Source organism: Dromaius novaehollandiae, chromosome 1 (assembly GCF_036370855.1).
Source record: "Dromaius novaehollandiae isolate bDroNov1 chromosome 1, bDroNov1.hap1, whole genome shotgun sequence".
Classification (NCBI taxonomy): Eukaryota; Metazoa; Chordata; class Aves; order Casuariiformes; family Dromaiidae; genus Dromaius; species Dromaius novaehollandiae.
The window spans coordinates 93,242,648-93,269,881 of record NC_088098.1 but is presented as its reverse complement, the minus strand read 5'-3'; the positions used below and the strand labels follow the sequence as shown (position 1 = coordinate 93,269,881).

Below are 27,234 nucleotides of genomic sequence, written 5' to 3'. Positions count from 1 at the left end.
ACTTAAGGCTGTAACTACACCCGTAACTTCTGCTGACAAAGCCGTGTCCACCACAGGCTCGAAGAGGAAGGGCCCCGGCTAGCAGAGCTCGAGGGGCAAAAGCCCCTTGTGTAGATACTGCTACAAAACCAAAACTATGTTCTAACTGGCGTAGCTCATTTCACTTCTCACGGATTGTTTTACTGCACTTTTGCAATGGATAGGCTGTGCCCACCAGGACTTTTTGCCATTACAGTATACTGGCATTCCTAAAGCAGTGCAGCCGGAGCCAAAGGATAGATTTTCCCCCCTTTATCATGTAAGAATATGCACTTGTACTAATTCTCAATATACACTTACACAGTACCTGGATGTTGCTTAAAAACACTGCCATAGATCCATATGCTATACCTATGTAGCTGTAAGACTACCTCTTCTGAGGGAAGCCTGCAGCATGAATGCAAAAATCAAGGTATTGTAGCAATAACGCTTTGCATCCAGAAACAATCGTTATAACTCTGTGACAATTTGATCTAGTTCTTTATATTGTATGCTTATGATTTCTGGGGGGTGGATATAATATACAGCTGCCTCTCTTGTTTTCTGTACAACTGATATATGATGCAGTTTTTAGACTGGTAATTTGTCAAAAGCCAGGAAAATATAAATCAATAAAGGAAGGAAGGCAGAATTTGGATAAATAAAGCACTTCCTTAGCTAGTGAATTCGCAAAGGTCTATATTCTCAAACATCCTAACCATTGTACAGGAGACATTATGGAGAAGATATCATGTATGTTATATACTACATGAAATAAAATTCCAATCTAAACATCGCCTTAAATACGATGCCTTGTTTCTCGATATATTACGTGTGAAAAGGTCTATGCCTTTTACACCTACAAACGCACAAAGAATGTGTATACAAGAAACACATAGAGAAGAACAAAAAATCTATAATACATGGAGGTCCACTCTGAAATTCTCAAACTGGGGCTCTGTTAGAGAACTAAACTCAGAAGGCGAAATGCAGCCATTTGAGAGGGGGTCCCATCTAACAGGAGCAACAAACAAACAAACAAACAAAAAAATCCCTGAGCTCCAACTAATCATTTGAGCTGCCAATGAGAGGTGACTTTTAGACAGATGGTCAGCGAAAAGCTGGGTCCGTGGACACAGACGTTACTGCCCCATCTGTATTTTAGGATCCTAGCTTCAACAAGCCATTACCAACTTTTTTTCTAAGTGACAGAAAGTGAAAGATTTCTGTTCCCACTAATTTATTTATTTTGCATTGAAACTACCCCATTTCGTTCCTTTTTTCCCCATTAAGAATTTGTTGTTTGATTTTTTTAAGTAAACAGAAACTGCTCACAGTATAACTTTTATGCCAAAAAGGAAGAAAAAAAAAGCTAGGTAAGTTGGCAAAACAGCAATTGGATTTAAAGAGAGAGTAAAAAAAGGGAGAAAAGAACAACATATCAAACTCACTTGGTCTCGTCCCCCTTCCATTCCTGTTCTTATTAATTCCAAATTATAATTTAGAGGTAAGGGAACTGAATTTCCTTTCAATCTATTTTGTTGCTGCCACACATTCTGTGCTTTGCTTCTGTCTCTTTCTTTTTAGGAGGGGAAAAAAATCCCTAATAAAAATAGAAAAACATATCTCAGGCGTTAAGCTCGCTCTCCCCCTTCCTTTGTAAAGAACTCTTTGTTCTCTAGTGAAAATGCTGAAAAAATCCCCGGGCTCCCTGAAACAAGTGCAAAACACTTAGAGGCTTTTGGGCTGGCTGGGAGCCAGAAACCCTCCCGCTGTCTGGTTAGGAAGAGAGGAAAGAGAGAGAGAGAGAGGAGAGAGAGAGAGAGAGAGAGAGAGGGAAAAAATTGGAGCTTCCTTTAATAGACATAGGAAGCAGGTCTTTTTTTTTTTTTTTTTTTTTTTTTTTTCAAAACTGGCGGTCAAGCGTTAAGTAACTCCCTGTCTACATCCACCTGCTAGAAATGAACTTGGGCAACCCCCTCGGGGGTGCCCAAAGCGGAGACCCAGTAACCCACTCCAGGCTCCTCTCCCGCCGCCCTCTCCCCGCTGCCCTGCTTCCATTCTTCCTGCTCCCATCGCACGAATGCCCACGGCTCCTCTCCCCCTGCAACCGGCAACAAACGCACCAAAATAAAGGCTTGCTCCGTCCTCCTTAAAGAGGAGGGGGGGGGGAAAGGAAAAAAGAAAAAAAGGGGGGGAAAGCTTTTTCAATCTCGGTTGCGACAGTGATAAGGGGTAGGGAACATCTCATACCTGGTGTGAATGCTAATCAGCCAGGAGTTCTCCTTTTTTCCCAAGACAGGGAACTGTTTCCTTCCAAATTTATTAGAACCTCCTCCACTGCCTCTTTGAAAAACCTTCTTTGTCACCCTCTTCCCAAGTCCTGATACTTCTTTAAAAAAAAAAAAATGGCTTCGGAGCTCCTTCTATTCTTGATATTGATTCTCTCTCTCTCTCTCTCTCTCTTTCTCTCTCTCTCTCTTTCTCTCTTCCCCCCCACCCCCCCCCACCCCTCCTCCTTTCTCCTGTCTCTGTCTCTTCTGAGTGGTCTATTGATAAGTCCCTAGAGGCACTGGGTCAGCCTGCCCGTAGGAAACCAGACACAATGCACAAATCTCCGAGTGCCATTCTGCCATCAGCAAGCAGACCACGTTTAGGAGAGAGGAAAAAAAAAAAACAGTAGAGCAAAAGACAGAGAGAGAGAGAGAGAGAGTGAGTGTGAGAAAAAGACTGATTGGAACAGGAGGGAGGGAGGGAGAGAGAGAGAGCGAGCAAGTGAGAGAGCGGGAGAGAGAGAGCGACACTGCCAGTCAGGTTAATCATCCCTACTTTAATTAGCTGTTCGGCTTAGACATAAAACAATTGAATTTGAATGATCTGTCAGTGGGCTCGGCTGAACCAAAGGGGAAATGCGAATATTACAAAAAAGACTGTTGGTGTATTCAGATAAGCTAGCCTGGAAAATCCTCAAAGGATAACTATTAAAACTTAGCACCAAACAAAAAGTACAAATTCAAATGGCATTATACAGAGGCCCTCTCCAAAAAGCAGGGAGATTGCTTCCCCCTCTTTTTTACACAGTGCAGAAGGCTGCACCAAAATAAACACAAATACATTCCTGGAGCCATCAAATTCTACCTGTCCTGCACGATGGCAAAGGGAGTTAAGGTTTTGTTACTACTTTTGTTCGTTTAAAGCAAGAATGCGATGCCATTCAGCTGAATTTCCCTGATGGATCAGTGGGATTTTATGACTCTGGACCTGGGCAAGCTCGAGAGTGTATCTTTGGTATGGATGTCTACATATGACACAGACAAACCAAGTATCTGCTGGATACATACGGAGAGGCTGTAGAAAGGCAATGTCAGGTATTGGGATAGACAAGTCCCAGGCACCAGGGGAAAAAAAAAAAGTTATAACTAAAAATAGGTGGCAAAGCAATCTATTCGTTCTACCCTGGGTTGCAATTTGAAGTGCAGTTCAAATGGATTAATCCAGGCAATAAACAGCGCAGTGCAAGCGCTGTATGGCAGGCAAGGGAGATATTTATGACACTTCTGAAAAGTCTGCTTCGGAAAAGGCGTGGAAGAGGCACCCTCTCCCCTTAGGAAAAAGGAAACAGGTAACAGACCTGCGGTTAGGGAGAAGCTGCACGGCACACCTGACCCTCAGGACACGGTCCGTGCAGAGCTTTCCCTGGTCAAACGGTGGGGATGGGCTTTTGGCCTCGGGACACATGTGGCCCCCTGGTCCCCTCCCTAGCGAAGGGGCAGCAAGGGGTGGGGGCGAATGGGCTGATCGTGGGAGGCATGGTGTATGCTCTGTATTTCAAATACATTCTCTGTATTTTAAATAGGGTTAGGGCTAGAGCTAAATCCATCAATACCTGATCAGCTCTGTGAACATCTGCTATATATGATCTTTAAATGAGTATTGCTAACCTACGAGGGTTTAAAGTGTGAGAAAAAAGTAGAGAAGGAATTTAAAACTCAGCTGACTGTCGGTCTTCAAGAGCAAACTCTGGGATTCCCCTCTCGCTTTGCACTTTGGGCACAAACGCTTAAAAAAAGAAGAAACAAAACCAAACAGAAGTGGTAGCAACCTCTCTACATTAATTTCATTATCTTTTCTATGTACATTGCCAGGCAAAGCTAGCATCAGTCTTTACATGTTTCACTGTTAATGGAGAGCTGACAGGAGGTATCGATATTACAAATTCTGTCTATCACCCTCTGCTATGGGAAAAGGTGGGTTCTTGCCATTTTCCACATTTTAAAATGCAATATCCTGGGTGACTCGATCCCATCTGCCTACCAGCCAGTTGGTGCCCATTTACACAGCACAGATTACAGAAGGAACTAACCAGGTTCAACAGGAGAGGGATGCATTACAGATGCAAATGGGACGCTAGATTCAATGAGGTCTGTTAAAAGCTATTTGTGAGCTCTCTCCCCAGCCTCCCCAAAATATGAATTGCTCCCCTCTAGAAAATATGCAGTCCTCTAGCTGTGTTATGGGAAGGAAGTCACTACGAAGGAAATGAAAAAGGAAATTTCAGAGAAATACAGTGCAGTCAAAGGCCTCAACTTCTTTTCTGATGAGATTTTGTAGATCACTGTGACACAGACAAGTAGTTTTCTCTTCTCCGGGTCAGCACCAAACTAATAATCCAGCCGGGTGCAAAATAGCTCTGGGCTGTGTTTCGAATGAAATATACAGAGGCCCTGACCACTTGATGCCGGGGTTCAGTGGGAGAAATAGTGTGCAGCCATATAATTACAGGCTGCGATAACACTACAAGGGGCCCTCAGTGAGGTTGCACAGGCAACATTAACGGTGGCATTTCCTAACTTTTAAGTGCTTGACGTAGTAACATTAACATTACTGTAATGCACTTCCAGTATCATTTCTTAGGGTATTTTTTAAGCAAACTAAAACATCGAATGCTGTTATATGGAACTACTGAGGCTGAAGAGGGTTGGAACCTTGAGAGCTATCACACAGAATAATATAATACTGAACTTTACTGCGTCAGCGGATGGTGTCATTGGTAGCAGCGGTAAGATGGTGCTCACAAAATGGGCAACCACTGGAAGAGTGTGAGGAAGATACTTCCTTCACGGTTGTGACAGTATTTTCCTGATAGTGGAAATGCTGAGACACAGGAAGCCCAGACTGAGTTCCAGGGACCAGAGGAAAGTGTTCAGCCATGGGAAGGGACCCTATGGTCCCCAGACCAAGAATCTTCATCTCTTTTGTCACTGTCCTTTTTGCTTCCATCCCCTCCATTCCATCTAATCCATGGACTTTGGTTACTCCTGTTTTCTAGCCTGCTCTCTCTCATACCATTTCTTCTTCCCTACGCTACTCCTTGTCCCAGCCTGTTCCTCATCCCATTGCATCTGAACGAGCAGCCCTTCGAATGGCTCACCTCTCTTCCACCTCCAGGCATGGACATGGAGAGCACAGGAAAGAAAGTCTATGCACACCACGAAAAGCTGCTCGGCATAATAAATTAGGCCACACGGTGTTCCATGCTGCCTTAACCAAACTATTTCTCGCAAGACTGTTTAAAACTAACTCGAGTATTAAAATTTGCAGTCTACAGTGTAGACATATCAAAATGTCCTTGTTCTCATTTCCAGTGCTTGCTGCCATAGCAACCCCTGGTCAAAAGGAAATTTCCATTGATATCAGAAGGAGCAGCATTTCACCCAGGTGAGTTTTTACTATGTGGCACATATTTTACTAGCATGTGCTCCTTATATGGTGATCCCAAAATCCCCTATAGTGCTTCATGTAGAAAGTAGTACTGTTAAGTCCTGCTCTCAACAGGTCCCTTTCTACTAGAAGCTACACAAGTCAATGATCTCCTGATTTCTATCAAAACATCAACCAAGGGCAGACCTGGAGTCGAAACACAAAAGGCCAAGAGCAGATCCGTCCAGAACTGTATGATACTGTCCCCTCCTGAGATTTTATCACAGCTTTTAATTTAGATACGTGATGATGATCTCCTTCTTTGTATCACACCCTCATGCTCTTTCTTCTTTCATATATATCATTGTTGAGTATCAGGGAGGTTTAGCCAAAGGAGTGAGAAGTGAAAGCTCAGTCTGATCAGTTGAGTAAAGTTTGCTCTTTCTTATGGAAAAGGCAATCTGTGTTGCTGCAAGCTTTCAAGCTCTCACGCATGATACTCACTTTGCAGGAACATGGCTATAGAATTGGAATAGATGTTTAAATATGAGAACTGTAAATGGATTTGCCACTGGCCAATGGCAGGATTTATGAAAGGAAAAGCCACCAAAACAGCTCCTCACTTTCTGACTTCTACATGTATTACATAACATCAGCCAAAAGGAGGACACAAAACAACAGCAGACTGGGAAAGACCTGGAAATGACACAGTGCTTGTTCCTTTCATGTATATGAAGTATTCTGCAGCGCAACTTGTAACATTCAGCACTGCTGACATGAGCTGACATTAATGGGAAATCAACAGATCTGGTGGCACAGGGAAGAATTTGGTTCTAAAGAGAATGGAGTGCTTTGCAGTGAAGGAGAGTTAAGAGCTCTGTCTACCTGAAAAAAAAGGCATAACTATGTAATCTCAGGATAAGTTGTATAAATATATTCCTTCAGATTTATTGGCTGTTCTTCATATACAGCTGTGAGTCTGTGATTTCTATTCAGAGATGTAAACCAGCACAGCATGTTGGAGAGAGTGTATATATGGATATGATTCTAAACACAAGAAATTGGAAAAAGAGACCTGAAAGTCCACATATTACATAAATCTACTCCTTGCTTATGAGAAGGTTTTTTGGACACGCAGTCATTTCTAACTTTTACCACTATGTTCAGTAGATGCCTTTGTATGTCAAGGCGAAAAAGCTACCATGCTTTGCACCTAACCTAATTCCTTCCTGTCCTACATGCAATTTGATTTTCTTGGGAAAAACAAAAAAATTTGTTCCTCTTGCACTGATTATCAGAACTAGCAGCCATGTATATTAAAACTATACCTAATATCCAGGACTGCTTCCTAGAACACCTAGTACTGACACTGTGCAGCTCCCAAAGCATTTCCTTTCAGTGATTTCCTGACAATAGGAAAATGTAAATAGGAATATCACAGAGGCTCCATATTTTTTCTCTCTTAGACAATCCAAACCAATGTCTGATTTTTCTGCAGAAGAGCCTCTCTTTTTTCCAAGCGAAAACACTGCAACCTGGGCTGAGAGAGATGTTTTTGTTCTTTTTTTGCACACTATCACCAGCAGTAAGATGCTGAAAAGTGAGCTGTGCTCTCACAGACACCAGTGTAATCCCCCTGCCTTCACTGGAAAAGCAACAGTGCAACCTAGGGGAACTCTGTGAAACGTCTGGTTGAGAAGACACACGGAGGACAAGATTCCTACCTCTCTTCTTCATCAGCTGCATTGGGTCAAAAAGTGACACACACATTTTCATAATGGAAGTAAGGAAATCTGATCAATGCACACAGGTTAAAAAGCAGACAAATAAGGAGGTGACTTCTGCAGGCAGACACACATTTTCTATACATTTATATGGATGCTCTTGCGAATGCCCCAGAAGACTTTTAAGCAATGAAACATGAACTTTCCACCTCATTCTCTCCTTTCCATCATGATCCATACTGTTGTTACCAGCACAACAGATTGCATTTCTGGTGCAAAATTAAAATGGCTTAAATAGTGCCAGTTACGTTACGTTCCATTCCATTCCATTCCATTCTATTCTATGATTCTTAAGAGAAGTGCAAGTAACTCAGGGTGTCAGAAGGCTTAGTTTTCTCCCATATTTGCATGGGGAGACAATTAGAATTTTGATCTACAGAACTTTAAAGCAGACGCCAGCCCCGCTTTTGTTCTGAGTGCCCACATGAAACATGCTCTGTGTCCCTCTTGCAAACTTTAGTTCCCTCTCACATTCACAAATCTTACTTCCTGCAGGTGGTATGCATTGTGCCTCCGCCTCCACAGTCTGTCTTATATAAAGATACCTTATTTCTGTAGACTCTTTCATAAGTTCTTTGCTGAGTACAAAGTTTTATTATTTTAGTATACCTTATTCAGGACCAAACCTTCATAAGAAGAACAGTATTTTTAGTTTTGGGGGCTGTACAGCCTCAGTAATGCCAAAACTGTGAGATTCACACCAAAATCATGAGACTCTTCTAAAATTCCATTGGTCCAGCTTACTTTTTAACTTTCCTTGCTCTTCCCCAGTATGAGAGTATGAAATTCACATTGCCAACAACCCCATCTTTAGTAGAGTGAATACTGTCCCCTGCTGAGAAGCTCTGGCTTCTCTGTCCAGCAATTAGTTTTGTCTAAAACGAGCCAGCACTTCCTCTCTATTGGTTTTGCCCAGCCCTCTCACTCCTGCCTGTTCTGTCCTTGCAGGACTTCCCCCACACTCCTCTTCCCAAGATTTCCTCTGCTCTTCTGCAATTTTGGCAGCCTATTCCCAGCCACAAGGGACGACTGCATGCCCTCCCCCCCCCCCCCCCCAAAAAAAACCCTTTCTTTCTTTCTTAGACTTGTCTTGGAGGTGAATAGAGTGAGAAATCAAAGAGTCAGAGAAGGGCATAGAGTTTTGTCTGCCTTCTGTAGTAGATATGATTGTCCATCATAGCATTCGGCTGGGCAAAGCAGTGAGGCAAGATGACATGGATAGGGTTGATTTCCACCTCCACTCTCTCCTCTTCCCTTCCGCAGATACAACTGTACCTTGCAAGGCAAGGAACTTCTGAAGTCATGACAAGGCTGGCTCAGGGAATCAGGAGCACAGCATCACTGCCTTTTTCCTACCTGCTTGCTCTGAATTATCTTGCAATAACACAGAAAGACAGAAGATCATTCTAGTCTCAACATATAATGCCTTCTTTTATGACAACTTGCTGTTTGTTCTTGGGCAAGTCTCTTAATCTCTTTCTCTCTTCCTCAACCTCGCTGCCTCCGATTTTGCTTTTTTGGGGGGTCAGTTCTCTGATAATGTACTCTGATAAACGGAAAAGAAGGGGGAGCAGAAGTAGCTTTCACTTTCTTTTGATGAGATCATGGTCACGCTGAAAGAAGTGCCAAAAAAACTCAGTAATTTCATTATGGCCAATGTAACACCTTTTTCGGGCTTGAGCTATGCAAACTCCTCTGTAACCCTTAGTACAAATCAAACACAGACTCTTTTATACTCTTCTTCCAATATTGCTCTCTGACCTTAGAGAAACAGAGAATTGCTATGGGGCAATGAACTCTCATTTTGCCTTTGCCATTTTTGCAATCCATCTCCCTGAGTAGGGAGACCCTTTCACAGGTCTGGAACCTTGCCAGCATAAGGAAGAATTAGTGTAATTAAGAATTAGACACAGGTTCTCTAAAATGGGAATCATAACAATGAGTAACGTCACAAGAGTGTTTTCAGACTTAATTCATGTAAGTAAAGCATTTTGATGATAAAAATGTAGGAGCCACCGCACCAGATTAGACAACTGCTCCATCTACTTCAACGACCAGTCTCTAAGAGAGCGCAGCAGTATGTGCAGGGTAGCAGAATTAAGGGGGCCCTCCTGTGCAGGAACAGGCTTCTATCTAAGTGCAGTCAATTTAAGGCTTAGTTATAGTATTATTTTACTACTTAGGGAACATATTTAAGCCCCGACAACCCACCATCACAAAGGATAGTGGTCCTGAAATTGAAGGAATGAACCACATACAGTGTGAGTAAGAGCCTGGTTCTGCAGATACGAATTTCTAAAGCAGCTGCCTTCACTCCTGCTTGGGATAGCTGCTGATCAAGAATTGCTGCTTACAAATGACAGAATCTAGAATTATTCTAAAAATCTAAACTCCAGAAACACAGCTATTAAAAACATATACAGTAGGACATAAATACTTATAAGATGGCTATGTTTCGTACACACAAACAAGCTGGTTGAAAAAGCAGCCTGATACTCACTGGCCCTGCTTCGAGCCAGGGAGTTGGACTCAGTCAACTTAGAGGTCCCTTCCAATTTTTATTATTCTAGAATTCTATGATTCCACAATTTTCCATTGCAACGTTCTGTCATCAAACCTGAAACAGTTTGTGGTAAACATCATTTTCAATGAAAATATTATTAGGGAAGTTTCTTGGGTCCGGGATAGAATTTCTAGTTCAAAGCAGGAACAAGAGATTGACTCTTGAGCCTGATGACTGAGGTTGTGATGTGGGAGACCTGGAAGGGAACAGGCTTCTCTGCTCCCTCACCCATGCAAGCAGTCCTGGCTGTGGAGCCATTAATTCTACTGAGATGGGTCTTTTGAAAACTCATTTCTTTAGGAAAAGTTTCTCATCAAAACAAAAACGTACTCCAAAATTTCAAGAGTTTTCACCATGGGGAAATGTTGCTTTTCTGGCCAGCTCTACTATGTGCTTATGCATTCTGGAAATAACTGCAAACCTTACACGACCACTACCATCATAGCTCATAAAGCTAATGACAACCTTTCTGTGAGATTTCATTATTTCTGATAGTTTAACATCTTTAATTCTTATAAGTTTTTCATCTTAATGAAACAGCTTTATCTGAAAAGAAATTGGATGGGTTTATCTTTATTTAGGAGTGGATTTTAAAATTTATTTTTACTTTTCTATTAATATGGCACATTTAATAGCAACAATGCAAAATCCTGTTAGAAGACAGAGTCACAAGATATTTTTGGGTATGATTGTACTCTATTCTGTATTCTACTTTTAGACAGAATAATGAAAAAAAACACAAATTAAAAGATAACCTATGAAAAAACAAATCTCCTATAACTGACCAAACCATAAATGAGTCTTATACATCATTGGGATGGGATAAAGTATCATCAGTGCCGGATTATTACATAGGAACATGTTACTAATGTAGCAGGAGTCTAGTCTTTTAAGATGTGAAAGAGCGTTACCTAACCTCTTCGCAAAGTTCGGGGAGAAGAGCCATATGTCCAAATAATCATTTTCTTGCTGGTGTTTAACATGTCATTTTTTTCAAGGGGCCTATTTCAAGTTAAAAAAAAAGTGTGAAATGCATTTCGATTTTTTTTGGCAAAAGCAGCTCATTTTCAAGCTTGCAAGGAAACAAGAAAAACAAAATCAAATGTCAAGTAGATTTGCTCTTTGTTGTAATTAATACGCAAGCATTCACTTGTAGATGGTCCTGAGCCTGAAAACAAGTAGCATCAGTTGCGGTTCTATTAAAAATGAGTCGTTCTCCGCGAATCAAAGGGCGAAGTGTTCAGCCAGGGAAAATCTCTGTTCAATTCAATGGCCGTAGGCCAGTTTACATCAGCGAAGGATCTGACCACAAAGGAAGGATGGCAGGAAGCACAATGCCTGAGGACATGTCTTTACAGGATTGGGCCCTACATGCCAAAAGCAATGGAAAAGCAAAGAAAAGTAGGACAGACTTCTTCAGGGAGGGAGGTGGGAAGTGATTAACCAAAAATAAGGAAATTGTGAAGCCTACATTGCAGACTACATGCACGCTCAAATTCTGGTCAAGGAGGTTATACAAGGTTTCTCTTTGAGTCAGAGCAATGTAGTGGATAAAAAGGACCTGTCTAGCCAGGGGCATTTCCTGAGGCCATTGCAGACCAGCTCAACACGCTGTTGAGAGGCTCGTTTTCATGCAAGTTTTTGTTGCATTTGTAACACTTGCTCCAGGTCCCCTAGAGCTTTAAGTGCCACATCAGAGTGCTGCAAGCGCAGTGCTGAACACTTGGCACAGGACCAGGCATCTTCCCTTTCTTCTCTTGATTTCCCCAAGTCAGCAGGTGGGGCTGCAGGGCTCCATCTTTTCTTTGATTTGCAGAGGAATTTTTTTTCTCCAAAAACAAAGAAAAATTTCCTCTTGAATACTTCCTTCTCTCCTCCTTTCCCCCATGTTGTTTTGTAGAAGCGTACAGAGAGGCAGAAAAAAGGACTTTTTTTCTTTTTTTCAAAGGGATTCACTATTTTTTCCTGAAATGGGATGCTGGAAACACTTCATCACTGAGGTCTACTGGCCTGAGATCTGCTCTTATTTGCATCAAGGTGAATCAGGAGCGATTCCACTGAGGTCACTGGCAGTACTCTGGCATACAGTTTGCTTCTCTGAGTGCAGGATGAGGCCTATGGAGCCAAATTCTTCAGTGAGATCAGTAATGATTCAAGCTCTACACCAGGTCACAGAATGGGTGTAAATGGATGCACGGCAAAGGAAATGCAAACCTCTACCAACTTAACCCTTTGAGATGTTCATAAAACTACCGGAACCCGAATGTTGACAGGTGGAAGCAAGGGGAAAAGCCAGCAGAGCAAAAAGTGCTACCAACAAAAGCGTATGATAACGTCTGGGATAAAAGAGAACCAGGGCAACTTCTATTATTTTGTCACTTATTTTCCCACACACTTGTGTCCAACAAGTAACTCTCTTATCATTTAGGTCACTGCTGGATTTAGCCCTATGGGCTTGAACAATTAATTATTTCCAGTGATAGAACTATTTCATTTTCAAAACTGGTTTGAACGGTAGATTAGTTCTAGATTAAATAATTTAACTGCAGATCAGTAGTAGGTGTTTGCTCTATATTAAGTTGGCATATAATGGAGCAGCTATTACTTTTTAACATTTTAATATATTTAATAGTTAATAACATTACATTGTAAACTAGCTGAGTAACCATCACCTTGGAACACTACAGCCAGCACCTCCAAATTTAATCTATTCTCCAAAGATTCTTGTTCAATCTTTTAAATCATCAACTACAGGGAAAGAAGAAGGAACAGAACCACAAAAGACTAGGAAAAGAAGGATATTTAATTCTGTGGGCATCAGAACTGATTGTATGATGCTAGGCAAATGCTGTGCCTCAATTTCCCCATCTCTGCATATGAATGTTACCTAATTGACTGATTGGTTTAAAAATCACATAGTTCTTTTTTCTTCATTAAGATGCATTTCGAGTAGCAGACTACTTGAGGTAGACATTTCAAACCATTTCAACTCAGCAAATCTCTTAAGATGATCCTTAAATTAAAAGAAAAATGTGCTTAGGTGCTCTATTGAATCAAGAACTCACTCATTTTCCTCAGCATCAGTGCCTCAGTTTCCTCAGCAGTTAAACAGTGAAAATTTGACTTTCCTCCTATACAGAAATCCTGGGAGAGTTAACTCATTAACAGCTATATGGTACTTAGCACTCAGGTAGGAAGCCTTGGAGAGTGCAAATTAACATTAGGTAATACTGACAACTGAGGCTGAGGCAGAAAAGGCCCAGAGCTCACATCTTAAGAAGTTTTCAGGTTCATCATAACCCTATGAAGAAAACTAAGAGGACCTAAACTTGCTTTTGTGCTTACAGCAGAGACTGGGAACACGGAGGGCATGTTGTGCTCAGCTCCTGGAGGAGAGAGAAGGCCTTCCAACTGTTCTCTCTACTGTCATTTCTTATTCACAGTGAGGGCTACCGACCACTTCTATGCTGTTGAAAAGAGGGCACTACACAGATATCTGCTTTCTAAAAGCAAAGATAAGAGCGAGGAAAAAAGGGACATCTAGAAGGCATGAAGGCAAGCATATTTTCAGAGGAGGGAAAACCACAAAACATTTAGAAGTGACAAAATCGCTTTACAGAAAATAAGAATACTGAAGATATGTGAAGTAAATGGGCTGCTTAAATGTCATATTTAAGTTCAGCTGATGATCTTAGGGGACAGGAATGATCAGCTGGGGTTACAGAAGTGCACAGCTGGCCAGCTGCATTAAATAAGGCCTTTACTTTCCTTTAAAGCACAGTGCTAGCTAGAGCGGACAGACCAAAATCAAGGAACCAGAGGTCTCTTCTTATATAGAGCAGCAAATCTTGTCTTCTTATGTATTCTTATTAGGAGGTCTGAAATGATGCAGACAGGGGACTGAGCAGCAGAGAAGAGATAGTGTACATCATGCATATAAACTGGAAGCATAGTTAAAGGTTAATAAGTCTTTTTCCCTCCAGCTGCCATTGAAATGAATGATGCCCAGTCGTGCACTGGCAAAGGGAAAGAATAGATGAGTTCATGTCACTTTTCCTTCTCTAAATTCTCAGATTTGATGACTAACAGGCTACAATATTTCACTAAAAAAGGCCTGTTTTTTACTTAAAAGCACAAAAAGTATACAGAGAAAGTCATTTTCAAGGTCAGAAGGTTGTTTTGACATTTAAGAAATACTAAAACAGATTTTGGCTTTTAAATTTGTAAAGCAGAATTATTTCCTGACCTGAGAGAAAATTTCTAGCTGACCACAGACTTTTCAGGCTAAGTTAGAATTGTCAGATAAATAAAGTTGTCTAGGTGCATACCTTCATATTTTTAAAATGAGAAGTTGATCAACCTTAAAAATACGTGGTTTCTGAGACCATTTGTACAAGTAATGTGCCCCTTCTCACAGCGACTAAAGAGGCAATCCTCTCCTTTATAACCATTTCGGTACAATACTTTGCTAACTCCTGGAGAACCCAATAGCTTAATATACTGATGAAAAGAAAAAAAGAGAGAAATAAATAGAAATATTTTAGTGCACTGAAGCCACGTAACCCCTTTTATTTTATACCAAGACTTTGATCCTCCCACTGATCCTGTGACAATACTAATCGATTTCATTTAACACTGTATCTGACAAGCCAGAGTTCGCTGGGAAATCGCAAAACTCAGCTAAATCCTAGTGCAAACTGTAAATGGGCTGACAGAAAGGCTCATAAATGGCATGTACAGCCGAGCGGGCTATGTATACGTAGGTAGCACAATCTTGCCTTGCAAGCTCAAGAGAAGTTTGTGCGAAGAAGCTTCAAAGTGTCATGCTGTTGTTAAACACGTGCGACAGATTGCCTTGCTTCTCATTGTGGCCCATTCCCCTTTTAAAGCATCCTTCCTGCATCCATGGTTCATGTTGTTCAAAGCAGGTTGTAAAACAGTTGCTTTGTTCAAAATGGAGAGGCCGTACATTTCTGCCTTCTCACTCACTCCAAAACACCAAAAAACAATGTTGCTGTTTCAATTAGGAAAGAAAAACGGATTTTTCATTGTTTCCTCGATATCTTTTTTTTTTCCGATCACTTATGACAAAGCCTGCAAAATTTCAGTCAAAAAGGTGACAACTCAAGATGTAATCCTGCTAAGGCAGGTACACTAAAGAGTAAAGGCCTGCTGGAGCAGAGCTGCAGCAAAGAGGATGCTGCAAAGTTTCTGTAGCTTCTAAAGTGCTTCCCCTATTCACCTGTGCTATTTAAATGATGCCAATTCTTGTATAGTATGGAACAACAGACCACCATGGGAAATACTTCTTTTCTAAGATTGACTCTGCTTACTGGGTGTTGGCTTGTTTTTCCTACTTGGGGCAGAGTTGAGATGCAATTGTATTTAAAGACCTCCTGTGTTTTTTGTAAGTTCTGTCCATAGTAGTTAGCAGGAAAACAGAGAGTTCGCCAGCCTGCAACTCAAACTATTCTGGCCCTACAGGATGTAACTCTTTCTCCAAGGAAGGATTTATCTCCATCAGATTAGCAAACTCAGTGATTTCTGCCTTCTATTATCCCTTCTCCTCTTTTCTCTATCCGGTCATCTCAACATATTAGCCTCTGGTCAAATACTTAAAAATCGTACAATCTAAAAGATGACTCAGGAAAGCAAGAACTAATGAGTTTTGATAAAAATATCCATGAACCTGGCATTTTTAAGTGTACGGGAGAGATGCGTAACAATACTGCCCAGCATTTGAATCGCTTTTAGTCTGAGGATCAGGAAACATTTAAATGCTACAGTAGAGAAGCTTTGGATCAGAAAAGTATTTGTAAAGCAGAGGAAGTGATGCTTCTAGCAAAATGCACAGAGCACCATTTCCTTCTAATGCCCAGTTAAAGACCAGCTCAAGCTGTGGTTTTGTCTTTGGTTAGAGTAGAAGGACAGCTTCTGGTGAGAATCGCTGGCAACACTACCCACCTCCGAAGGGGAAAAGAAGAAGTGAAAAAACAACTGAGGCCCTTCATGAGCAAGACAGTCAATATCAAGCCTACGGTTTTAAAAAGCAGGAAAGATCCCTACTGCCATAGCGTGCCCAGGTGATTTGAGGAGGCAGATGTTCCTAGCCTATAAGATGCAGTTTTTTCTTCCTATGGATCCACGGGTTAGGTGGCCAGATTAGGCACGACTAAATCTGGGGCTACTGCACATGTGCCTGTGAAAATGGCAAGCTGAAGTTTTTTTTCGTGATTACTACCTCCCAAGGACCTCAGATCAGCTGGGATTAGAAAATGAAATTATATTTATGTGCCACTGCCCACCCTTCACGCGGGTGCTGCAGAGCTGAACGAGGGACCGGCAGCGAGCCCAACGCAGCGGGGAAGCCAGCCAGTGCGACTCTGCACGTTGACAAGGAGTGGGCTTGGAAGGTTAGGAGAGCATTTCTATAAAACCTCTGACAATGACTGAACTTCAAGATGCACAGTATTCAGGTGAGCTGGGTCATGAGTACCACTCATCCACAGAAGGAGAAACTGAGGTGCAACTACAGGAGATCAAGGGTTTGGCTCAGCATCGTAGAGAGTTTTACTCTTAGGGTTAAAGTGAAAATTCATGTCTCAGTCCCATCAGCAAACCACAAGCTCATATTGCTTTTACTACAAACAGATTTCCCTTCACCATAGTGTATTTTTCTTCTTGCTGACTATTCAGTATGATCATCCAAAAATACTCCTATTTGTGTTATTTTTCACACACACCACCCTGAAACAAAATTCAATATGAAAGAAGGGCAGTTTCCTCCAGTACAGCTCCCCATCCAAACTAAGCAACAGTGGAAGCATATTTATGCACTGACTGAGGTCTCAAACAGTAAAATGATTGTTACCGAGTTACCGATTTGACCATGCCCTGAATAAGACCCCAGAATATGCTTCCCACAACAGCTCTTCTACCTGAGCAGCCCTCCAGTGTGCAGCGGCAGAAGGAGGAGGAGCGGATGCATGTTTGTAACTGGAGGTAATATTTGAATACAGTCAAGTTGCACGATTACAGTAGGCACCGTTTGGCAGAATTTGCCTTTGGAAATGAAGAGGGAGACAGACAGAAGCGAGCTGGGTATCCAAGTCCAGTGTGTGAGCGCATAAGGCTTTTAACCTGTCAGCTGAGCAGGCTGGAAATGGAAACCTGTGAGCGATGAGTGTGGAGCTCCCCGATGCCAAGAGCGGCTGAGGGCAGATCTGCACTTTCAAAGCTCAGGAATCGTAGATTTGGGTGCTAAGCACGGTCCTCTTCTCTTTCTGTGTGAGCTTTGGCAAGCCCTGTACTTTTCTCTTTGCCTTTGTTTCCCCATTTGAATGTGTGATATTCAAATGAAATATTAATATTTGATTAACTCACATACAGCTACAAAGCTTACTTCTTTAAATTCTAGTACAGATCTTTGAAATCTGTGGAAAGCTATATAAATATGAAATCTTTTATTTTTATAGCGTAACATTAACAACTGTGCAGTGCAAGTTGAGGAATTAAATAATCTCTGCCTTTATTTGCTTATATCTTTCTAAAACTGTTACCTTTTGAGCAGATATTTCTCATGCCTTGTCTCAATCCAGAAATGACATTTTTGGGAAAGCTTTGCAAAAACCCATTCAGCTGTTTTTGAGTCATCCAAGTATGTAAAAAACAGTTTCCAGCTGTTAAGTTTTCCATAAGCCTTTTTTTCTTAAACACGCTTGTATAATTATATCACAGCTTTGTTTTAAAACATCAAACTTGACACGTACATAGTCCTGAAAGAGAAGTAGCAGCATTGCCATGTTTGAAACCATTTGGTTTTGAAATAACAAGGTTATTACCATATTGAAATATCTTTCTCTTCTTAAAGAGTCTCCTGGACTTTGAGCTACAGTTTTCTAATTGTGGATACCACTGAAACTTCTCAATTGTGTAAATGACAAAAAAAAAAAAAAAGAAAAGAAAAGACGACACTATTCTTGCGATCTAACACAGAGGACTACAACTGCAATGTAACACAGAGGGCTTACGGGTACTGTTCACACTGAGAGCAGGCTCAGACCTATCCTGACAGACCCAGACGTGCCTGCCATACACTCTGTATACACATATGCACTCCCAAAGAGAACTGCTAAAGCTTTAGCATGGCGTTTTGGCAAGAATCACCTCCGCTTCACGCAGGCTGGGCAGCCTGGCCATGGCTGGAGCTAAGCATGCGTCAGCCCTGGCACTGGCGGGTGGCTCAAGGCTGGCCTCTAGAAGCCCAGTCTAGTTACTATGAGTGCTAACAGCTGGCAGGCTAACAGCTGGCAGTGAGGTCAGAATGTGTGCGGGTGACGAGGTCTGCTTTCAAGCTCATGATTGAACTGGTAGTATTGACATAAGATTATGTGGTCTCTAAAAAACCTGGAACTGCCACTTAAAGTGACACGGGGACAACAGTATCCTTCCCCCTTGTCCACGAGTTCTGGTGCTCCACTGTGATGGCAATAGCTTTCCAGAAAGATTTTGAATCCAGTTTACCATTTCCTGCTTTTACAGTTTTAATCATTGTATCTTTGCATTTTGGTATAGAGTGGCATCAGATCAGACTGGAGATGATTTTGCATTTAGTTACTGTGTAGATATAAATGCAATGACATGATACCAAGCAGATAAGAATCAGCCATTTACTTAATTTGAGGATTTCATTTAATCCATAATATTTCAGCTTTTGATGTCTTACCCTGTGAAGTAAACACTGGTTCTGGAAATATTAATGGTGGCTGAAGCAGGAGCCATGGGCTGATAAGTTACTAGATTACATGAATTTCACTCTCAAACCTATTTTCACATTTGATGACATAAAGGCAATTGTGGATTTTATGCCTTGCAGAAACTAATGACCTCATCAAGACTTCTCTTAGGTTGCAGAACTCTTTGAAAGACATAACATTTTTGCAAGAGGAATGTCACTGCATTTGAAGATTTCTGTATGGGGCTAAGCTCTGCCGATTTGTACAGACAAGAAGTGACTCCCTAGTAGCTTTTCATTCACTTCAAAGTAAATAGCAGTCCCTCCTACTCCTTGCCTTCCCTGGGGCATATTATCCTACTGTGCAGGTATGAGTCCAGAGAAACCACCAGTGTCAGTGACATGATGGTGAATCTGAGAAGACAGTCTGACTCATTGGAAACCAGCAGATACAACTCTGATGGGCTTTCACACAGAGAAATGTGTGCGTGCCTGCATGTGTATGTATGCACATACACACACATCCTTCCTCACCTGATGCTCCCTGGCTTTTATCAGCAGATCTGTAACTTGTCCTTATGCCCATTTCTTTGTGAGGCTTTCTGAATGCGTTTCAAACCACATGAAACATATAGGCAGTGCTTCTACAAACAAGAAGTTGCTGTAATGCAATCACAGGAAAAAAACTCAGCCATTCCCACCCATCACACTATCTTCTCTATGTCCTATATTGCCTTGGCAAGCCCACAGCTTGGGATTATATAGTAAAAGAACCCATTGTAAGAAAGGGGCAGAGGTAAGGTTGCTGTGGGAAGCTTAACTCTAAATTTCCTGAGTTTAGTGAGATTAAAATCTCAGTCTTCGCATTACATTAGCATACTTTGTGTGTGTACAGAACATGGCATAGACAAGCTTATTGTTTCTAAAGGAAAAGATACATCTTTGGGTAAATATGTGTCTGCTCACATTTTGGCAACTGTAAGCTACATAATTCAGTTCTAGTCAATGGTACTGGATTTTGAAACCCACCAATATATAATAATGAAGTGGAAAAAGCAGTTAAAAAAAAAGAAACAAGCTGTAAGTATACTGCATGCTCTACTTCTATGAGCGTCAGTATCGAGACAAAAGGAGAGTAAGACTTTGCCATTTGCTAGTTGTTAATAATTAAGAGAAGATCTGCCAGACATGTCCTTCAAGGGCTCTGTCTGTCTAGACCAGGTAGATGCTGCAATACACAAAGGACTTCACAGACAGAGAAAGAAAGAGTGTTCATGGACAATGATGCAGCTTTCTTAATTAAGATTTTCATTACTGATACATACATTAAGGTTTTGCTAATGCAAGTGCCCGAGCACTCTCATGTGGAGGTAGATGTCTCTGATTCTATCTCCAGACACACTTTCACAAATCATCAGGAACATTCACCAGCCAAGGCTCAAAATCGGCTCACCTGCCCTTTGCTGTAATGACAATGGAAAATAACAAATGATATTTTATTTGTCTGCCAGATGAGAAGTTAACACTTTGTAGGTGCGCAAATAAATGGGATTTTGCAGGGCTGCACTCCAGTGTACTGAAACTGATTCTGATCTCACTTACGCCAGTTTGATGTCGATGCAACATCAGGAGCTTCAATAGCATGCCAGGCAGTGTAGCAAACGATGAAGGAAAAAATAATGAAAGACAGGTAGGTAAATGAAAAATAGGATAAAACACAACATGAATTTGCCAAAGGTAGTTTGCAGTAGACTAATCTGATAACTTTCCTTGATAAGATAACTGATTATCTAGACAAAGGAAACGCAGTAAATTTAATCTATCAGCAAAGCATTTGATATGGTATCACAAGGGAAATTATGAGTTAAGATGAAGATTAGTAGAAGGATTGTAAAGTGAGCAAAGGCCTGCCTTAAGGGGAGATGGGGCAGTGTTGAAAAAAGAATTTGGGGGCAAGATAAAGGCTGTATTTCCACAATTTTTCAGTTAAACAAAACTGCATTTCCTAACTAATAAAATCTGTGGGGAGGGGGAAGTTATTCTTTATGAGGTCCCTCAAAGGCAGGGGATGTAAAGTAGGAGAAACTGGGAGCATGCTTGACAGCCCTAAAAGGATTAATCAGTTTTAATAAATTGCTCATTAATACTATTTAGGACTCATTCACCTGCTAAGAGAGTAATTTTTGTGTAGTGTTTCCATGTTACTTCTATGCTTTTGTCCTTTGGGAAGTTTTGAGATGCTACAACTCACTCAGTAGTTTACATATATAGTTGAATTAAATATCTAGTTCACTTTTGTGCTTTTAACTCCCACAACAGGAAGCACATTCACCTACAAATCTGCTAGCTTCGATCTCTCACTTGAATCCTGGACCCTGCCCTCCAACAAAATGTTGCTGGCGTAAGATGCAGAGGAGGAATACTCGGTGAAGAGGGGAAGGATTTAACAAAAACTAAAGCAGTGCTTCTCCCTGAACATGTTACATGCTTTTGTTGATGTATTTAGGCTACAACATTTTGGGCGTTTCTTCAATAGGACAAACTGGGCTGATGAATAACAAAGCTATGATGTTGCACTGGCATACTGTGTGTACCATGGTGCCATGCATCAGAACATGCCCATGCCAGGATGTAAGGTGAAACCAATGCCTCAAAAGTCATAGTAGGTGGTATCAATGTGAGAGTAATTTGCAGGCTACAAAAGAAATTATCTGTCAGCATACGTTCAACAAGTTTAGAAAAAACCAGCATTTTTGACAATCTTCCTTGAGGCATGTCTCAGTCGACGGGTAAATCAATGACTAAAATTGTTAACTTTCCATTAAACTACACTGGAAGAAAAGCCCTTTTTTTCCCAGTCTTCTATGGCAGAATTTAATTCTTTAGTGTCATAATTAGACCATGCTAAGCATGCATGGACATTTGCAGCAAGAAATTTGCACTCAAAACCAAAATTTGAAGGATTAGTCAAGTGCAAGAAATGAAAAACACTCTCTGAAACACATTCTTTCAGGTTGGTTATATGCTGATCACACAGTAGGTTTCCTTCACAACCTTCAGTACATATTTGCAGAGCATCCAGAAAATAACACATCAATTTTTGTCTTTTATCTAAAAGTGGGTTCACAGTAAAAAGTGAAAATTAATTCCAAGTTTTAGAGGTAACCAGCGTAAATGAACAGAGATGCATATGAAATTTAATCACATATCCAGATCCAAATGTTGCAACTGGTCCTTACTTTTGTGATTGGTTGAAACATAAACACCTTTAGATTGTACGCTGTTTGAAGTTGGGATTCCAATTCTGTCTTGGAAAAATCAAGCTGTTTAGTGTATGCTTACAAGGTTAAAACACTAGAAAACAGCATTCAGAAAACTGATGCAGCTATTCTAACAAACTTAAAACTCAAGCTGATGGAATAGGAGAGAGTGAAGATCTATCCAAGTCCAAAAAACTTTTGCTTCTGGTGGTGTTCAAAAATCTAATACTGTTTAGTGAGCACACAAACTTATGAAATGAAAATATTACCTGGGGGACTGAATTTGTGAGCTATATTCAGCATGAAATTATCCAAAATGATGGAAGGAAGAAGTAGTGAACGGGATTTCAGAGGAAGAAAATGTTATTTCTTAATAGGCTGTGGATCTTTTATACCTAAGAGTTCTCATTCCCACCAGGAGGTAAAACAGCCTTTATGAAGCAAGGCCTGAAGCCTGATCAGTGGTCACAAAAGAATCGACTTGCACATCTGTGTAATGGCACATAGGTAACCACATGGCAGATGGCTTGTTTTTCTTTTTTTTTAAGTGGAAGAGACAGAGAGAAAAAAGAAATGGATGAGATACTCTTACAAACTCATTTTTAAACATGATGCTCTCTCTATTGCACATTCCGCATGAATATGGAGACTTAGTCCTGCATTTAGACCCCTGCAAGTATTTGCATTTCAGTGCCAGCTTGACCACTCAAATCTATGATCTATTGATCAAGAGCTGGCTTTTGGGAAACCACCTGTTTCTGGAAATCAAGTTTGAACAGTAACCACTCTTCCAGTGCTACTTGCTCTTAGTACCTGTTTTGCCTTCTCTCTGGTGTGTACATTTTAAGGAGACAGGTACACAACATGAAGTCAAAACAGGCTGCACCAAACAGGGTTTTTGGATAAGCAGAAGGACTGAAAATACATCTCTGGAAAAGAGAGATGGTTGGTGATGTAACTTTAGAACAGCAACATGCTTGCCAAAGCTGGAAAATAATTTACCATAGCTGCAAAGGGAAAATCCCCTCAAATTCACTACGTTCTGTAGCTGTGCCATTTTGTGCAGTGACTTCAGACCTAACAAACTGTGATGTCCTAATATTTTGATGCTTGCTGTTAAGACTGCTATAAAAAAATGCTGCTACTGATTCAGCAAGATGGTCTTTTCCATCAAAATATACTAAATAATCCCAGTCTGGGCTAAAAGTGTACTGGACAGTTACATTTCCTTTCTATCTCCTTTTTTTTTCTAGCTAAGTCTAAAAGAACTTTTTATTTAAGGCCCAAATTTTTCTGCTGTAACCTGTTACATTTCAAAAAAAGCTAACACTCAATACCTTGTATTATACTAATTAGATGAAAAATAACCCAGAGCAAAAAGTTCACTGGTGAGCATAATGGCAGAAGGCCCTGACATTTTCAGCTGTCATCCTGACCAATCTTAAATTCAACCTCATTCAACTTCAGTGGATATCTTGTAGTTACTGTAATTAAAAATAGGTTGCATACATGCGCCTCTGTCATAATTCAGACATCAACCTCACAGCTATGGGTGGCCATTATTATTTGTTAAACAATTTGAACATTGATACTTAAACTAATGCTTGACACAAAGCCTGAAACCATATTTTGCTCCCCCTCCCAGTCATCTGCAGTGCGTTACTTTTAGAGTTCTCTGGATATTAGGTCTATTTTTACCAAAGATGTGTTAGAACGAAATCATGAGCTTCATCAGAACACAGTTTTTCCATGTAACTCTGTTGCTTAAGTGTATTTGATGGTTATGTCTTCTGATAAAGAATCATATTTAAAATTATGGCTCTTGCTCAAGGCCATTCATCCCAGGGTGTATTCTCTGTTACAAATCTGATTTCTATACACACACCAGAACAGAATTTCTACTCCACTTCTATTTCTAGCTTGCTTCACCATTTCTTCCACTTGCAAATGCAAGTAAAGGGCCTCTGCCCATGTTGTTCTCTTTTTGGAACACTCCTTTCCTTCAGGAGATATACAATAGCTGGAAAAATACTATTCATTTCCTGTCCCAAAATGCTGTGTAAAAGACCAGTCCCTTTGAACAACTTCTTATTTTCAGAAGTGGATAAACTGATTCTTCTGGATAATTTCCATGCCAGTTTATTATGTTAATTATGATAATTCTTGAAAAATGCTAACTCTTGAAAGCTGTTGTAAACATAAGGCTTATTACGTCTAGACTTTTTTGGCATTTTGCAAATGTTCTTTTTTGATTCATGAATAAGCTTGACCTGGAGGTTATTATCCTCCTCAGAAGTAACGGAGAGCTTCTTAAGAAACCTCACAACAGAAGAGATGCCTCCTCCCTGTTCCTGATGTAGCACTCACTGTTGCTGTTCTCAGCTTCCCATCTGCAAAACAGTACTAAGTGCACTAACCAAGCAAAGAAATTCAAACAGCGCTAATTAGTTGATATTTCACTGTGATGGTTCAGAGTCCTCACAGATGATATAGTTCATTGGTGGACAAGTACCAACAACAGGGACACATATACAGATACCAAAGACTATTCAAGCATCATCATGTCTGATAAAATGAATGCGTATACTCAGAAACTGGCAGCTGGCAGGCTGGAACACTGCCAGGTGTCTTTTGACATACAAATCACTGACCGTATGACTGATGAGACTGATAACTATGATGAGATCAGTAAGATGCTGCTCAACTTACTTAGGTCATCACCACTTGACCGAATACATCTTCATGAAACTGAGGAATAAATGACACTTTTTTTTTAATGGAATGTCAAGGAACAAGGATCAGAATCAGCACAGATTCTAATAGGAATTATTTTGGAGTTCAATACAACTCGGTTACATTAGAATCCTATTTCAAAGAAATGAACAAATGTTCATGGAAATTAGGTAATATGACAGGCAACTTTTTTACATCTGGACCACTATCTTATCAGTCTGATTTGCACTCACCAAAGTTAACACTGGATAACTCTTCAATGTTGTATGGGTTCCATCTGAATAGCTAGTGCTCTGGAAGTAAAAAGAGCTTCCTACTGTAGCTATTTATCCTACTCTAGCTATCTATCTCACTATAAAGCACGTTAGTATTGTTGATACTGTTATACTGAGGTGTACACTATTAAGAGAAGATATGATAGAAAGGCTAGAGAGTGGTAAGAAGTCTCTTGTTCCATGAAAATGTCAATTTTGGACAGAGAATCCACCTACTTCTCTCAAACTCTTGAAGACATTCAAGTGGAGCAGAGACTAATCATATTCTTCCTCAGTGGAGATACCACCTGGTGAAGAGATCCATGAATTCTTTCCACCTCCAAAAACTAGATAACACATAGACAGACAGACACATAAAACCTGGGGGAAGAGGAGGAAGAAGACTCAGACTCATCAGCAAGTTGTGAATAGGAGTATGAGAAGAGAGCCCAACCCTCAACACTGTTGCAGAGTGCAGAACAAACCAATTATCTGTAGATCAGGACAGGCTTGACAAGCACCATCGGCAGCTTCCAATGTAAACATGCCCCAACTCTACTTTGTATTTTACTAAAAAGAATTTAAAGTATCAGTGACTTTAAGGACCAATCTTTCAGAGAGAAAGGAGAAAACCACTACAAATGGTATGAGCTTTATACACATGCCTGAAATAAAGTGAGGGTCCTATGGAGCATGTCAAGGTGGGAATGGAGGAGCACAAAGCAAACCCTGGCTGTGGAGTAAACCTGATTTAAAGACACAAGAAAGTGTGTGACTCTAGTTTTATGGGTCAGGAAGCAGAGGCAGACAGATGGGAAATGACTTCTTCATGGACACACAGCAAAGCACTGTCAGGAAGGGACTTCAACCCCTGCCTGGTTTCCCCATGCCTAGCATGGAGCTAGCTTGTCACTTCAGACTGAACTGCCTCACACACAGCTATTTCATACTGCAAAGGTAGAACAATGATAAACTGGTGTGTTTGTACAAATGTCGAAGGCACACAGCCCCTACCACAAACCTAAACGACTCTGCTGCTGCTGCAGGAAGTGTTAACATAAGCGGTGTGTATCTCAAGTCCCTGAGTATCATTAACACTTTTTATCGATACTATGAAGTTCCGCAACAAAAATAATAGGATTTGTCAGGGGCCGTTATGAACCGCCCCTGGATAAATACATAATACATGATGGCAAAGGTCTGGTGGGACTTTAATCAATTGCCTTTCTGAGTCAAATAAATGTCACATTAGACGTAAGCCATGTTGCATTCTGCGGGGGCTTCTGCTCCCCTCCTTGCACAGGCCTGACACTGCCACAGGGAGCTATGCATGCGCATAGACTTCTACTTATTTGTGGCAAATATATCAGAGCAAAACTGGAAGAGCACATTGTAAATTACAGATTTGGGACACTTATAATGAAAGGAAAAGGAGAAAGGAAAGAAATATGGGGACATCACAGGCATGATAGGTCAGCTCAAATACATCTCCTCGGGAGCTGGCATTGTCACACCACCTTTTGCAGTCACTGCATCAGATCTCACATTTCTGCCCACAAGAGAGGGAGAAGGAGTGTGCCATTTTTTTCATCATGGTGAAAATAGAGTCAACTTTAAATGTTAAATTCACATATTTTATGCCAGGTATCAATAAAAGAAAGCTCTTTGATTGTTTCCACACCCATCTGAAAAAAAGTGTATGCCCACTTGCACTTTAGCAAAGCGTTACCTCCAAAGTTACCTCCAAAAAAATTCCAGCAATCAAAAACCAACTTGAACATATATTTGCAGGTTAAATTCTTCCCCCAGTTAAGAAAGAGCTATTTTTCTTACTGTGTTGTGCTTTGGGTTTTTTTCCCTCTCCAAGAAGCACTTTAACAGCCATCTACTTTCTTCTCTCAGATAGTAGACATGAATTTAAATTGCAAAATGGAGATCTAAAGTAAAACAAATCTAGGTGTATTTGGACATGGAGTTTTAAGCCTAAGTTTTAAAGCCTTCATTATTTTTTGCAGTCAGATCTAAGTAGTTCCAACCTGGACACCCCAAAACAGTGGCCCAAAATGCTGGTGGAACTTTGGAAAATTTTTGTCTGTCTTAACTACAGAAATTATTATGAAGTGGTAGTCCTGTATTGTCCTTTATATCACAACAAGAAGCTTCAGTGTTTTAGAGTCACTAGATTTCA

At 40.7% G+C, this 27,234-nt stretch overlaps 1 protein-coding gene across 17 annotated transcripts in view; it reads right to left on the bottom strand.

Annotated features, from left to right (window-relative positions):
• Positions 1-27,234, bottom strand: part of ZBTB20 (zinc finger and BTB domain containing 20) — a 518,459-nt gene that overhangs the window by 116,370 nt on the left and 374,855 nt on the right. The gene's annotated exons all lie outside the window — the stretch shown is intronic.